We start from the raw sequence: 14,510 nt of genomic DNA on the forward strand, positions 1-14,510 counted from the left end.
ACAAATGGAGTAGGAAGGAGCATATGACCACCATATTTTAAGATGAAAGCAAATTTGGATAACATTAGCAATAATTTTATTATGCAGCACACAGAAATAACTATGTGCTATTAGTGTCCATTGAACAGCATCTATTTTTTTTAGAATAATTCTCACCCACTGGCAGTAGGAAGCTGAGTATTGCTGTTTTTTTTTAACTTTTAAAGCCTTTAATGCAGCTAATATTTCCTACTATAATAATTATCTTTGCTCCACAGGCCCCAATAAGTTTTTTGTGCCTGTGTGAAAGTGTGTCTAGTTTGTGTATATGTGTGTGTGTGTAATGACTCGCCCTTCAGTAGCAGGTGTGTTTTAACAAGCTAATCAAACTGTGTCCACCTGTTTTTAATTCGAGTGAGACATTTTTGAAAGACCCGTGCGCAGCTGGTAAAGGCCGAGGATTACACTCAGCAACTGTAGAACACATGGCTACGCCACGGAGGACGCACACCACCTCGAACGCACAGATGTGCACAAGTGCACACACACACCTAATATTTGTTCCGCATTACGCTGCAATCCAGCAGGTTCAGGGGAACTGTAATGAGCTGAGCTGCTGCTTTTGGAATGCTTATTACGTTTCTGTCAATAACTGGCTTTCCATCCGAGTATTTTGATCCAAAATATGAATTGGATTAAGAGCTGACTGGAAGAGGCAAATCTGATCAAATTTCTTCATTATCACATGAGAAAAAGTTTTTCAGTTTGCTTGAGGTAGAAAATGTTTTGTCAGTTGCAATAAAAATAAGTTTGGTGAATTGTTATTCATACAGCAGTGTTCATCATGACCTTGACAGTCGATGTGTGCTGTCACACACGTACTGACGTCCTAAAGCTCCAGTCATCATAATTGTGATAGCCATTAGTTGGTACATTTGAATTTTGCAATGTGCACTTTAAAGTATAAAGTAGAGCCGCTAACAGCTGACATTGAAGAGCCATAAAATAATCCAAATAACAATCTGTTATTGGACAAACTTCTCCTCTCAATCAACCTCAATCAAAAAGTTTTGGGAAAATGTTGCATAAGCTGCACTCAGTCATGTATGTGCAATTATGTGTGTGTGTGTGTGTGTGTGTGTATGCACATGCTTTTTATTGTTTACCAATGATTATGTGTCTATGGGAGAAACCACAGGCCTGCCCAACACTTAATTCAGTGCCTCGTCTGTGCCAGGCCATCTCTTCCTCTTGTCTGCAGTATTGATTCATTCATTTCTTTTGCATTTGTTCCTCCATTCTTCCTTCCCTCCTCCTTGCCCAACCCATTCTTATTATTTTAATGATGACAGACTTATGCATTGGCCAGGCGCATGTAGAGTAATTATGGGGAAATGAACCTGCGGGATGCACGGGCCATTGACCAGCATATTGACTTTGACTGCCACCACAAGCAATTAAACTTAAGCTGCTCGGCGTCTATAGAAGCCCCCACCTTTCTTTATTACCAGCCCCTCACACAAACACGCACACGCACACACTCACACTCACTCAAACTGGATGCAAGGTCGCCAGAGAACAGTTAGTCAGCATGTTTTTCTAGGGCTCCAAACAAATTAACATTGTGCTTTCTAAGAATAAAAACAAAACATTCCTTGCATGAAAAAGTGCAATTCTTCTCCCCTCTTTTCTCTCAACACCCCAAATGAAAGCACAATCCTTTACCATGCATGAGACCACGCAGAAGCTGACATGATCTTGGCCCACCCCCAGTGTGGACTTCTTAGTCCAAGAACTCTACAACTGTTTTGACATGCCTTTACCAAACACTTCTGCCCTGTGGCCGGCAGTGAGGCACCGACAACAGGGATATAATCCATCTGTCGAGCCATCTCTGAGTCACAGAGTGCTCATCCAGTGGGATGGGTGAGAGGAGCTGTGAGTCTGCAGCTATGGTTGTTCTCTTGAATCTGTTTAAGGAAAAGTGAGAATAAGTTGACCCAAAGCCAAAGGGATTTAATGTTTTTAAAAAAGAAGGTTAACACTTTACAATAAGGGTACATTAACATTAGTTAATGCAGTAATAAGCATTAACTAACAGTTAATTAAAAGTTAACTAATGTGTCTAGTAATCATTTACTAATGGTGTTCATGTTAACTAAAGTATTCATTTATACATTATTTAATAGTTTATAATGATGCTATTAACATTAGTTAATACAGTAAAGAGCATTAACTAACAGTTAATTAATACATTAATAAGCATTAAGTAACTGTTAACAAATGTCTTTTATTAACATTTATTGAGGGTTTACGTGTTAATTAAGGTACTAACTAATATTAGTAAACGGTTGATAAAGATGTTAACTAACATGTATGTCATGAAGTTCACAGCTAAGCCATTTCATGAAGAGAAAACTGTTTTTATGAATGTTTATTTAAGGGTAATGACTGTCCACTTACTTGCCCATCTTCCAACTTATGACTTACTTTTGGTAAAGGTTGAGATCATTGGACACACTCCATGGTTTGCTTATTCCTTTATCTTCATAATACTTATAGCCTAACCTATGAATTATAGTGCATGTTATAGTGTATAAGCATTACTTAACCATAATTAACCATTTATTAATGCTCTCTGTGACCCTTATTGTAAAGTTGAAAACATGTATCCCTTAAGTAACACTTCATAAATGCATGAATGCTGAAAAAGCATTACTCAACCATCTTGAAACATGTATTAATGCCGCATAAAGTCTTCATCTTTTTAAATGAATCGTGTTGATAACAGATGGTTGTCATGATGAATAATTGATTTCCAGTTGGAGATGTTTCACTAATGTTTAATAGCTGTGTGATTGATTCAAATTCACAAGGGTCACAAAGAGCATTGATAAATGGTTAATTATGGTTAAGTAATGCTTGTTTAGCATTCTGTTGCATTTATGAAGTGTTACTGAAGGAATACATGTTTCAACTTCACAATAAGGGTCACAAAGAGTATTAATAAATGAAACCAATTCTAAACATGTGTTCTTGATATATCCAATACAAGCAAATGGTTCTTGGCAATTTCTTACTCTTTGTCAAAGAACTCTTTTGTAATCCTGATTTCTGATAAAGTACTTATTTTTCTTTTATTTCTGTGTAGAAAGAAATGTCCACAATAATGATTGGTGCAGAGGTGCTTCTGAGATAGTATTGGTGCTCATCTTGTCTTGGCATTCCATCCTACACCTCTGTACCTCTTCTTCCGTTGAACATCTTCCAACAACATACCTGTCTTTAACTCTCCTTCTTACTTCTCTGTGTATTCTTGTGTACTCAGCTTGTGCTTGTATCATTTCAGACCCTGTCATACCATGCCTGCACACTAGATGCCCTGATAGAATTGTTACACTTTGTAGAATCACCTGATGCGCTCACCTGTCTGCACAGCTGCTTTGCATTAACTTATTAGCCACACAACACACAACATTATTTTACCCTTTCTCCTTTGTCAGACTGTATACACTGCTTTATTCTTCCCGTTGGCTGCTCTTGCATCCAAAAATGACAAAACAGTGTTGATGCATTTCAAGAAGGAATAGTAAACATGAAAATACAGACCAGCAGTATGACACCATATTTGGAAATAAGAAAATTGCAAGGATGCAAAGTGTGCGCATCAATAATCTTGGTGAATACATGTTTCTAGAGCTGACAAGAACCCTGTTGCATGCATTAGCATGTGAGTTGTGACAGATATATTCCTGTCACTGGGCCTGATTTTCCACATCTCAGCTTCGTAATGGGCACTCAAGAAGATGCTTGTACGTCATTGAGCTTCACTTCTCACACTGAATGGCAGTGAAATTAGTTGTGTTTTAGTGGATACTCGTGCTGTCTATTCATGTCTTGTGTGACAGAATGTAAGATTCTCCCTTCTCAGTTTGTATGAAAGATGTAAAATACCAGAAGATCTGGCCCATAGCGGCACTTGCTGAAATGATTTTGAAATGATTTTGTTGTTTTTCTTGGGAGGGCAATCTCAGTGATTTCTATGTTTGCATCTATCAGATGACAGGGATCTTTACGAAGGTAAAAGCTCAAAATCAAAGCTCCTGTTCTGTTTCCTTTTTTTCTCCATCTAATTGGGAATCAGAACATGATGTTTTTGTAGCATCTACACATTATGTGTTGTTACCATGTTAATGTATGTAGGCCTGTATGTTTGAGTGTGCACATTTCTATGCTGGTACACATGTTTCTGTAACAGTCACATTACGCACAGTCTCACTGAGACTATACACCCACTGGAGACTTCATTAGGTACACCTGTGCAATCTAATGCCATCCAATACAACAGCTCTGCCATTAATTCTACTTTTATGAAGCTTATACATTTTCAGTTTTTGTTGACATTGTCAGAAAGGTGATAATTCTACTTTATGTTTATTATTGAGGTCGTAGTGGGTGGTGGTGGTGCACTGGGTGCATTATATTGAATGGTGTTCCTAATATTTAGTCCACTCCATTAACATACATGAGGGGGGCAAAATAACACTTTTCCATATAATGCACTCCGATACACCACCACCACCCACTACGACCTCAATAATAATCATAAAGTAGAATTATCACCTTTCCGACAATGTCAACAAAAACTGAAAAAAAAAGCTTCATAAAAGTAAAATTTTTGGCAGAGCTGTTGTGTTGGATTGCATTAGATTGCACAGGTGTACCTAATGAAGTGGCCGGTGAGTGTATGTTTTCTTGAGTATGCCCTCCAGCCTTTTGTATGCCTCTCCCCTTCTGAGAGTGATTCAGAGCAGTGTATTAGTGTTGGGTTGACTGTCAAACAAATAGGCTCACTGCTAGACAGGCGCTGTTGCTCTAACAGACCCCCTTAGTGTCCTGGGGACTGTGGGCACATATTGACTGAACACCTGTTTAAGGTTTAACAGGCTGCTGACAGGGTTTCTGAGGGAGAAGGATTTTAGACTGTCAGAGCACCCACAGGTCACCTGTCATGTCAGGACTGCCACTCAACCAGCTGTTATGGCAATCAGTAGCTTTTGGATTTTCAATCCCTATTTATTTTAAGCTTTTAGGTTCAATTACTGCTCACAGGAGTGATGATGAGTGCTATCAAACACTATTACTGTATAATCACATTCAAAGATCATACATTTACAGGGTTTATTATAAGAATGTCAAATGTCAGTATAGAAATGTTGACATGTTTCTGAAGATTATCAGTCATTCAGGTTATAGGACATGTAGCAGTAATTCAAAGGCAGCTGAACTTCATTAGTTATAGGAAAATTATGGTCTTTGTCAACCTGGGTGTTATTCTCATTTTGATCCATTATGACTATTGCTGTGTTAACATTTTACTTACCACCCCCATTGGTAGCTGAAGATTTGGGAAATGCAAAATCCTGCAATATGACTTTTTTTGGTTTAAAGGATTGAAAAGTATTGAAAAATGTAAACAGCTGCCTACTGACCATTCAATTGACTGGAAAAAAAGGTCATCATTCTCACAGGACTTTGTCATGACATGTACAAAAGTACTGTTTTTTTAATAAAAGGGCAAGTGATTAACAGCTATAGTGATGTTTTATGCATGATATTGGTTATCAGGATAATCAATGTCAGGTTTACTGAAGCCAGGTAGCCCTGAGAGCCTGAATTTATTGAACATACTTTGTAATCCCTGTACCTGTTGTATAAAACTGATGCTGACTAAGTTTTTGAGATTACTGCAAATCTTGCTTCCTATAAGTCACTATTACTTGACTTAAAAATGTCCTGTCAGTAGACATGAGGTGCAAAAACACCACAAAAATAAATAAATAAATAAATAAAAATAAGAGAGTGACCATGTATAGCCAAAGTTGATGAGGTATTTCCAGTATTGCTGGCTGGCATTTATCTGGCTCTTGCTCTATGGTTAAGTCCATAAAAGCCAAAAAATTTTAATGTAGCTAATATTATATCTATTTCTAGGACTAAGGTAGCACGTCAGAGAATGATCACATTTGAAGAGTAATTAGAGCTGACGCCCAGGCTAAAAGCACTTTTAATTGATTACCCTGGATTCTCTCTGAAATAGGTTAAATACTCTCCTAAAATGAGTTCCATTAGTCTCTCACTCACTATTTATATTCTCTCGCTCCTCTCTTATTATCCAGCCGAGATGGTTGTGATTAAATTGGCCTATAGTGTACCTCCCTCGCCTCTGCATTCCTCCACTCCCTTTAGCTCATTCCCCCTCTCTATTTCTCTCTCTCTCTCTCTCCACTGCTTGATATCCCCCATTGATCAGACACCCAGTGTAGTCTGCATCGTCATCCCCACCCTCTCTCTCTTCCTCTCTCTTTCATGTACTTCTCTAATGATGATACAGTTGCTGTAATGTATTGGTTGGCTGCATCCATGTCTGTAGCACAAGGCCCAGCAACCTGTACTGATGGTTAAACGACCATAGACCCTCACTAATCTGCGTTCACCATGGTAACGGCCGATCTGTTTATTGACTCTCTTATCCCACCTGGCTGGAGAGGTATTGGACTATTTTTATAACTTTTTTGGGAAATGGAAGGTCGAATGTGGGTGGGAGGCTGGCAGCACATCAAAGCCAGCTTCCAGCCCACCTTCAACCAACACCAGTTTGCCTACAGAGTGAACAAGTCTATGGAGAATGACATCGCCACTGCTGTTCACACTGCACTGACCCACCTTGAACACCTGGAAAGCTATGTTAAGATGCTTTTCATGGACTTCAGCTCTGCCTTTAACACTGTCACCCCGGGCAGACTGGTCACTAAACTTAATGACTAAGGACTTTCCCAACCTACCTGCCATTGGATCAAGGTCTTTCTGACTAACCACTCCCAGACAAGGCCCCCACCTCTCCTTCACTGTTACACTCAGCACCGGCTCCCCACAGGGCTGTGCGTTGAGCCCCATTCTCTACACCTTCTACACTCATGACTGTGCTGCACCCATTCTACCAACATCATAATCAAATTCGCAGATGACATGACTGGTTGGACTTATGTCAGGGGGAGAAGAGATAGTGTACAGAGAAGAAGTCCAAAGATTGACAGCATGGTGTTCAGAGAATAGTCTCATCCTGAACTCCTTAAAAAACAAGGGAACCCATAATAGACTTCCGAAAGAACAGTGCAGACCCCGATCCACTATACATTAACAGGGACTGTGTGGAAAGGGTCCCTGTTTTCAGGTTCCTGGGTGCACACATCGCTGAAGATCTCTCCTGGACTACCAACACCACAGCAGTAGTCAAGAAGGCACAGCAGCATCTCCACTTCCTTAGGATCCTCAGGAAAACCAACCAACAGGAGAAGCTGCTGGTGTCTTTCTAGCACTGCTCCATCGAGAGTGTGCTGGCGTACTCTATCTCTGCATGGTAAGCCTGCTCAGCAGCGGACGGGAGAGCCCAGAGGGTCATCAATACCATTGAGAAGATCGTCAGCTGTTCACTCCCTCTTTTGACTTATTCAGCTCTCACTGCTTCAGTAGAGCAGCCAACATACTGAAAGATCCATCCCACGCTGGACATCATCTGTTTGACCTGCTGCCCTCTGGTAGACATTTCAAGTCCATCAAATCACAGACAAACAGACTTAAGAACCGCTTCTACCCCAGAGTCATATGAGAACTGGACACTGCCAAACACTGACACTGACTTTCAGCTACTAATAATTTTTCTTTTTTTTATTGTATTGTTTCATATCTTGTTTTATAGGTTACAGCAAATAGGCCTATATATATTTTATTTATATATTTAGCACCTTAAATTAGTTTAGTTTGAAATCTTTTCTATTTTTAGTTGTTGTTTATTATATGTAAATGCATTGTCAGGATTGCTACTCAATTTCATTGTACTCTGTGCAATGACAATAAAGGAATTCTGTTCTCTTCTGTTTTGTCAAAGCATCTCTCTACACCCTGGCCTAACTTCAAGCAAGCCCAACAATCCAATAAAAGCCAGTACTGTGAATGTCATCTGACCCTATAGGCATTGGTTTCCAATTTGCCATTGGCAGCACTTTTGGGAGGAATTTCTCTGAGTTTTTTTTTTTGTTGTTTTTTTTCTCCCACACCTGGCACTGTTACCACTGTGAAATTCCCATTCATCATAATAACCAGTGTTGAGTGTCCATTTATCAAGCCCTGAATGCCAGTGCTTTACTGTGGCAAGTTGAGCCAAGGGGATTTACCTTCTAATGACTGTTATAAAACCTTGTAGTTATGAGACAAATTAGATGACAAAGGAGGGGAAAACAAGATGGCCAACAATCCCCCACCTCCACTCCCCTCTGTGGGAATTTCAAAAGCCTTAAACAGTATTCCTAACAAGCAAGGTGCTGCTTTTCCACAGTTGATTACAATTCATTTCAATCACTTCAAAGAGGACAGGGCGATGAGAAAAGTTCACAAATCAGCAGGTTTCATATCTCTGACTCCATTTATTGTATCTTAAATTGATTTTGCTTTTCAAAAACTCATTCATAGATCTTTGGTTGATATTCTAAGTTCATCATCTGTATTCGCTGTATAACTTGTCATCGCCACCAATAGACAGAAAGTCTCTCTCTCATTCTTTCTCAGTTCAGATCTTGTGACTGGGGTAATATAATGCGATGGGTCTCTGGTGAGGCACCTTCACCAGAAGACTAATCTGTAATGCATGCCCATTTGAGCTTTATGCAAGCCAACATGAATTTCCCCAAAATGTGATTAATACAACCTCTGTATCCCGCAAGGTAGCGTTTTGATTAATTAACAAATCGGGTGTGAATGTCTCCCATTTAATCACACTGAGAAATGCAATGTTGGACTGGTGGGGCAGGCTGGATGAGTGTATCTGCAGTAATCTTTTTCCATCCATATCCCAGGTAAGATGAGGGGCAAAAGATGACTCGACACCCACTCTGGCTTGATAGAAATCCAAATGGTGAAGGTCTGGAGAAGATCCGAAGGAACTGGAAATGGTCCAAGTGTTTTCTCTGGCAGTTGTAATCTGTTTCCTGTCAAACTGAGGTCTGTGTCTTGTTTGTGCCATCCGGAACTGTATAATTTGTAATCAATCCTCAACTTTATAAGCAGAATGGGGTAAGCAAAGTGTGAAGGCAGAAATATTATCACAAGAACGCAGCAGTTCAGTGTGTATGTGATTTGGAGAGATAGAATGGAACATGTTTTATCTGTTTTAATTATGATCCTTGTGACTTTGATGTGGATGAAGAACACTGTAGGTGTAAGTACTATATGTAAGGTCATAAATTAATGAATAACGAATAACTAAGAAGAAGTGGAAGTGGAGGAAGAAGAGCAAGAAAAATGATGTGAAATTAGAAGAAAGTAAGAGGAGTGGAAGACGAAGTAAAATGGAGTAAAATGGGGTGAAGAAGTGAAAATGGAAATGTATATGGAAGAAGAAGAGGTTGAAGTGGAAGAAGTGGAGGAGGAAGAAGAAAAGTAATAGGTAAAAGTGGAAGATGAAGACAAAGAACATAAAGTGGAGTGGGTTGAAGAAATGGAAAAGGAAGTGGAAATGAAGAATTAGAAGTTTAAGTGGAAGAAGAGGGAAGATGAAGTGGATGAAGAAAAGAAAATCAATAAGTGAGACAGGAAGAAGTTGAAGTGGAGGAAGACAGAAAAATGGTAATTGGAACTGGAAGAAAAGAAGAGGGGTGGAAGATGAAGTTGGAGTAAAAGAGGAAGAAGAAGTGGAAATGGAAATGTGATAGGAAGAAAATAAAGTGGAAGAAAAAAGTTGAAGAGTAGGTGGAAGAAAAAAATAACATGTAAAAGTGGAAGATGATGACAAAGAACATGAAGTGGAGTAGGTAAGAAGTTGAAATGGAGAAGAAAAAGGAAATGGAAGAATTGAAAAAATTAAAATAATTGTGGAAGAGGAAGTTGAAGTGAAAGAAGATGAAGAAAAATTGGAAGTGGAGAGGGAAATGGAAAAACATGAAGAAGAGAAAAAAATTGTGGAAGTTAAAAAGGAAGAGGATGAAAAACAAGATGAAGTAATATGAATTCAAATGAAATATACCACAGTGTTGCTGGGGAATGTGACTTTGTCAAACTGTTTCAAAATTGTCCTGACAAATATTTCACATCATGCTACCTAGAAATTAGACAGATTTTTTGCTGAGAGGATGAAACTTTTTAAAGTAAAAATTCTTCGGCTCCATCAGCACTCACTCACTGTTTGACACTGAATAATTGATCACCGCTGATAACTCTGAGGGTCAAGCCACTTGTAAGAACTTTGATGTGTTTTTAATGTAGGGCTGAATTTGCCCGCATAAGGGCTAAGAAGGCTATGAGGAGTTGGAGGAGAAACTTGCTGGTAAGTCTTGTTATTCACTTGGTACGAATAAATGCTTCTCATTATTTTCAGCCCTCCTGATACTCCTCAAAGTTAAGCCAGCTTATTCTCTCTCTTTAGCTACCTCTCTCGATCTCGTTATTCCAACTGTATGGCCATGTAGTGTTTAATTTGTAAATCAGGAGGTCCTGGAACACAGGCGGGTGGGTCAGGGGGAGAGAAAAAGTCACAGAGTACATCAAAAAATCCACAGTGCCTGGAACACATTGGAAAACTCCCAGGCGCTAGCTGTTAAAACAAAACATAACTGTCATCACAAACAAAGCGATGTGTAATGCAGCTAGCCTGTATTATCAGAATAATTGCATCTGATGTGACAATCAAGCTCAGAGTAGGCTACACATGCACATATCATGCACACAAAGATGAGATTTACAAGTTCTCACTAGCTGTGAGGCTTACAGTAATCATATGCCAAAATATGGCACAAAAAAGCACTTGCCAGCATGCAGTGCATCTACCGATATATGTAGGGCTTGCCTGATGCATTAATCATCATCATCATCATACTCATCATTCATCACCCTTCTAATCAATCATCAACACTACACAGCAGAGAATAGTAATAAAAATGTGTGCTTACCTTTCTGTTTATTTTTCCAAAACAGCTTACAAAACATCCATAGAGCCCTCAGCCTCCTTTTCCCTACTTCTTAAATTAATTAACTCCTATTCCTTGCCAACCTGTTGATATGCCAAAACAGCTTTGGCCTGCCAAGGGTCCGACTGATCTACTGCTTTGAAGAAATTCAGCAAATTTGATTGTCTTTTTGACATTTTATCAGGCAGTTTCCTCCTTGTTGCTGAGGGTATCCTAATTCAAATCTCAGTAACATTAGCTCACGTGACATGCACAAAACTCACATGCTTCAGGTGTCACTGTGACTGTAGTGACTGACATCTCTCTCTCTTTTAAAAAAAGATCAGATTTGAAATTCATCCAAAATAGGCAAACAAGCGATTTACGAGTGACTTCACTAGGGAATAAAAGAATGACAGAACAGATAACATAAAATGTTATACAAAATTTATTTGCAGACTTTGATAGTGACAAAGGAGGTACCAGGTCCAATCAAATAGGTGTCGGTCCCAATTGGTCCCAATGTGGGAGGTCCCGGATCCTGTTTTGGCAGGATCCAGCACAAATTAAGCCCTGTGGGCATGTAAAAAGTTTTAATGTCTGCAGAGATCAGAATGAGCACTAGACTGTGTGTGGGGGCAATATATGGCTAGAGAGACAACTCTTGCTTAAAATGAAAACATTGCCGATCTGCCTTTCTTCAATCACAGTCTTTGTCTAATAAGCTACATGTAACTTGAGGTTATGTGCGTACAAGCTGCAGCCCCAAGAGTTAGCGTGACAACAGACACCACAATTAGTTTGGCTATGTGTGTGCTCACAGCTGTATTCCTGGTACTCTGTGTGCATGGATAAAAACAGCAGTACAAACAGACTCCCCATGCTGTGCCCAGCCTTGAGCATACAGAGGGGGACAGAGGACAACTTCTGTTTAGCAACAGGATCTATGATGTGATGAAGCAGCAGGAAACTTGTTGACACACTTATTCTTTTATTAAGGTTTGATCCCTATGCAGGGTGTTAAAGCTATACAAGATAAAATGTACAACACCCTGGATATAGACTTGCATGAGGGCTGACTTTACTCGTAATGAGAGGCGATAATGCGTTTAACAGCTTAGGCAGGTAGGATCAATCTTAAACAGGGATCAATCTATGGTGAAGATAATGTGTGCAGCTCTGCGGTGAAAAAAGAGAGAGATCAAACTCAATTTCCATTTTCAGATTACTGCAGGAAACTTTTTTTTTATCAACTCTAAATGATCTAAATGGACCCGATCTTTATTTAAATCGGCCTGGATTTCTTTGGAAACAATGTGCTCATGTATGCACTTACTTATGTATTTCGGATAAAATTTCTGAGCGTTTACATACATTTTACTTACACTATGTATCACAACATGATATGTACTAAGGATATCATTTTGTGGAGACATTTTTCCTCCTGGTTTTTAGAGCAGATTAATAATTATAATGTATCCACACAGAGCGATTTTAGCTATGAATATATTCAATCTGTTTCTGTATAATAGAGTATCTTTGGCTAGGTCTAGGGATCCTGCTTCCTTTTTCTTAGATGTCTGTGGCTGGAATTAGAGGAGACTGTGCTTTGCTGGCTGCTCGCTGTAGATACCTCTCCTAATGCTTGGCTATCTCTCCACACACGATGGGTATTTTTAGTGGCCCTTATCTCTTTATGAAACATGATGCGCACTGCAGAGGCTTATGTTACACACCTCGGATGCTTTGGCTTAGGATAATGCAGGCATGTGGACGAGGGATGGGGGAAGTAGGTGTGAGGGGGGTCCGGGTGTGCTAAGAGTAGAGAAATAGAATTATTGACTCCCTCAGCCGGAGAGCTTTGGCTGAGTCAAATCCAATGTTTTTTTTCTCCCACAAACTGTTTCCAAAGGCTGTGGAAGATAGGTGAAGGGTGGGTGGGCAATGTGGCAAGGGTAACAGTGAGGGGGGTGAGTAGTTGAGAGGGAGGGAAAGATGGACAGGTGGATGGATGGATTGAATCTTTGCAAAAGAAAGCACTGAGGGAGGCTGTTACCTGTAGTGTGCCAAGCTGGTGCTTATAGTTCATTGAGTCAAAGTTGTGCTGCTTTGGGAACTATAGCTTCACAGCAAACAAAGATTTGCAGCACAAACTGTTACTGTGCTAAATACAGTATGAGTGTATATAAGAAATATCCCACAGTATGAAGGATTCAAGGCTGATATATCAGGGAGTAGTAGCTGGCTCCCATCTCTATAAACCAACAATTCTGTGGTGCCTCTCAGAATAACAGATTCACCTGCTAACCTTATCCGTACTGAGGCTGGACCTATTGTCTTCTGCACAGTCTGGGTTGATCTCTAAACTAACATTTTTTACCCAAGATTTTAGAAGAAGTTGTCTCAACCTAATTACAGTCTGTTCTGAGTCAAAGTAATATCTTTGAGGAATTCTAATCTGGTTTTAGGGCACTTGATAGCGCAGAGTCTGCCCTCTTCAAAATGACCGACAACCTTCTTTTAGCGGTAGATGTGTGTGCTGCATTTTGATTATGTTAGATGTCAGTGTAGGCTTTGATACTGATACCATTTTGTTAGATTGCTTTCAAGGACTGGTTCCTGACTGAACATTTTCCACTGTGATAGGCAACTCACATTAATCCTGTATGTGTGGGGTTCAGTTTTTGGCTGGTGTGAGTCACTGTATTAAAATAGCTGTCAGTTAATTTGACAGCTATAGCAGAGTCAGTGTTGTTTTCAGCCACTCTAGCAGTGTCTCTGCAATGCCAGTCTGTCTTTCCACCACTCAATGTTCAGACTAAAATATTTCAACAAATATTGGCTGGGTTGCCATGAAATTACATTAACAGTCCACTGAGGATGGAGCCTGTTGACTTTGGTTACCCTCAACCTTTCATGTAACACAAAAAGTGATTGTCCAATACTTTGGTTTATCAACAAAAGAAAAAAAAAAAAGAAAAACTGATGACATTTCCATCAGCCTCAGCTGTTCTTTGTGTTCAGTGCTAAATAACAAATGTTAACATGCTAGCATGCTAAACTAAGATCATGATAATATGGTAAACATTAGACTACCTGCTATGTTAGAATTGTCATTGTCATAGCTCACTGTGCAGCCTCACAGAGCCACTAGCATGGCTCTAGACTCCTAGGGCCCTATTTTCATGGATGCACAATGAACAGCAGTGCTCCCACAGACAGGAACACATTAATTTCCTGTAAATTCTTCACAATAAAAGTCTCTCATTATTTAGTCATTTAAAAGCTTTTAATTTGAAGCAGTAAAGCAGGAAATGTTGGGTTTGCATCAGCAGTAACTTAACATGACTTGGATACAGGCGTCCCTGGTTCAATTCCAGCCAGGGACCTTCATTGCATGTCTCTGTCTCTTCCTCCGCACTATCCCTGAAACTGCCAAGCTGCCTGAAACTTTGTACAACTTACTACTATAACCACTACTACTACTAATACCATTTAGGTGTTATTCCATTTTAGTGCACTTTATGTACACTA

The sequence above is a fragment of the Thunnus albacares genome, chromosome 19, assembly GCF_914725855.1.
Source record: "Thunnus albacares chromosome 19, fThuAlb1.1, whole genome shotgun sequence".
In the NCBI taxonomy this organism is placed as follows: Eukaryota; Metazoa; Chordata; class Actinopteri; order Scombriformes; family Scombridae; genus Thunnus; species Thunnus albacares.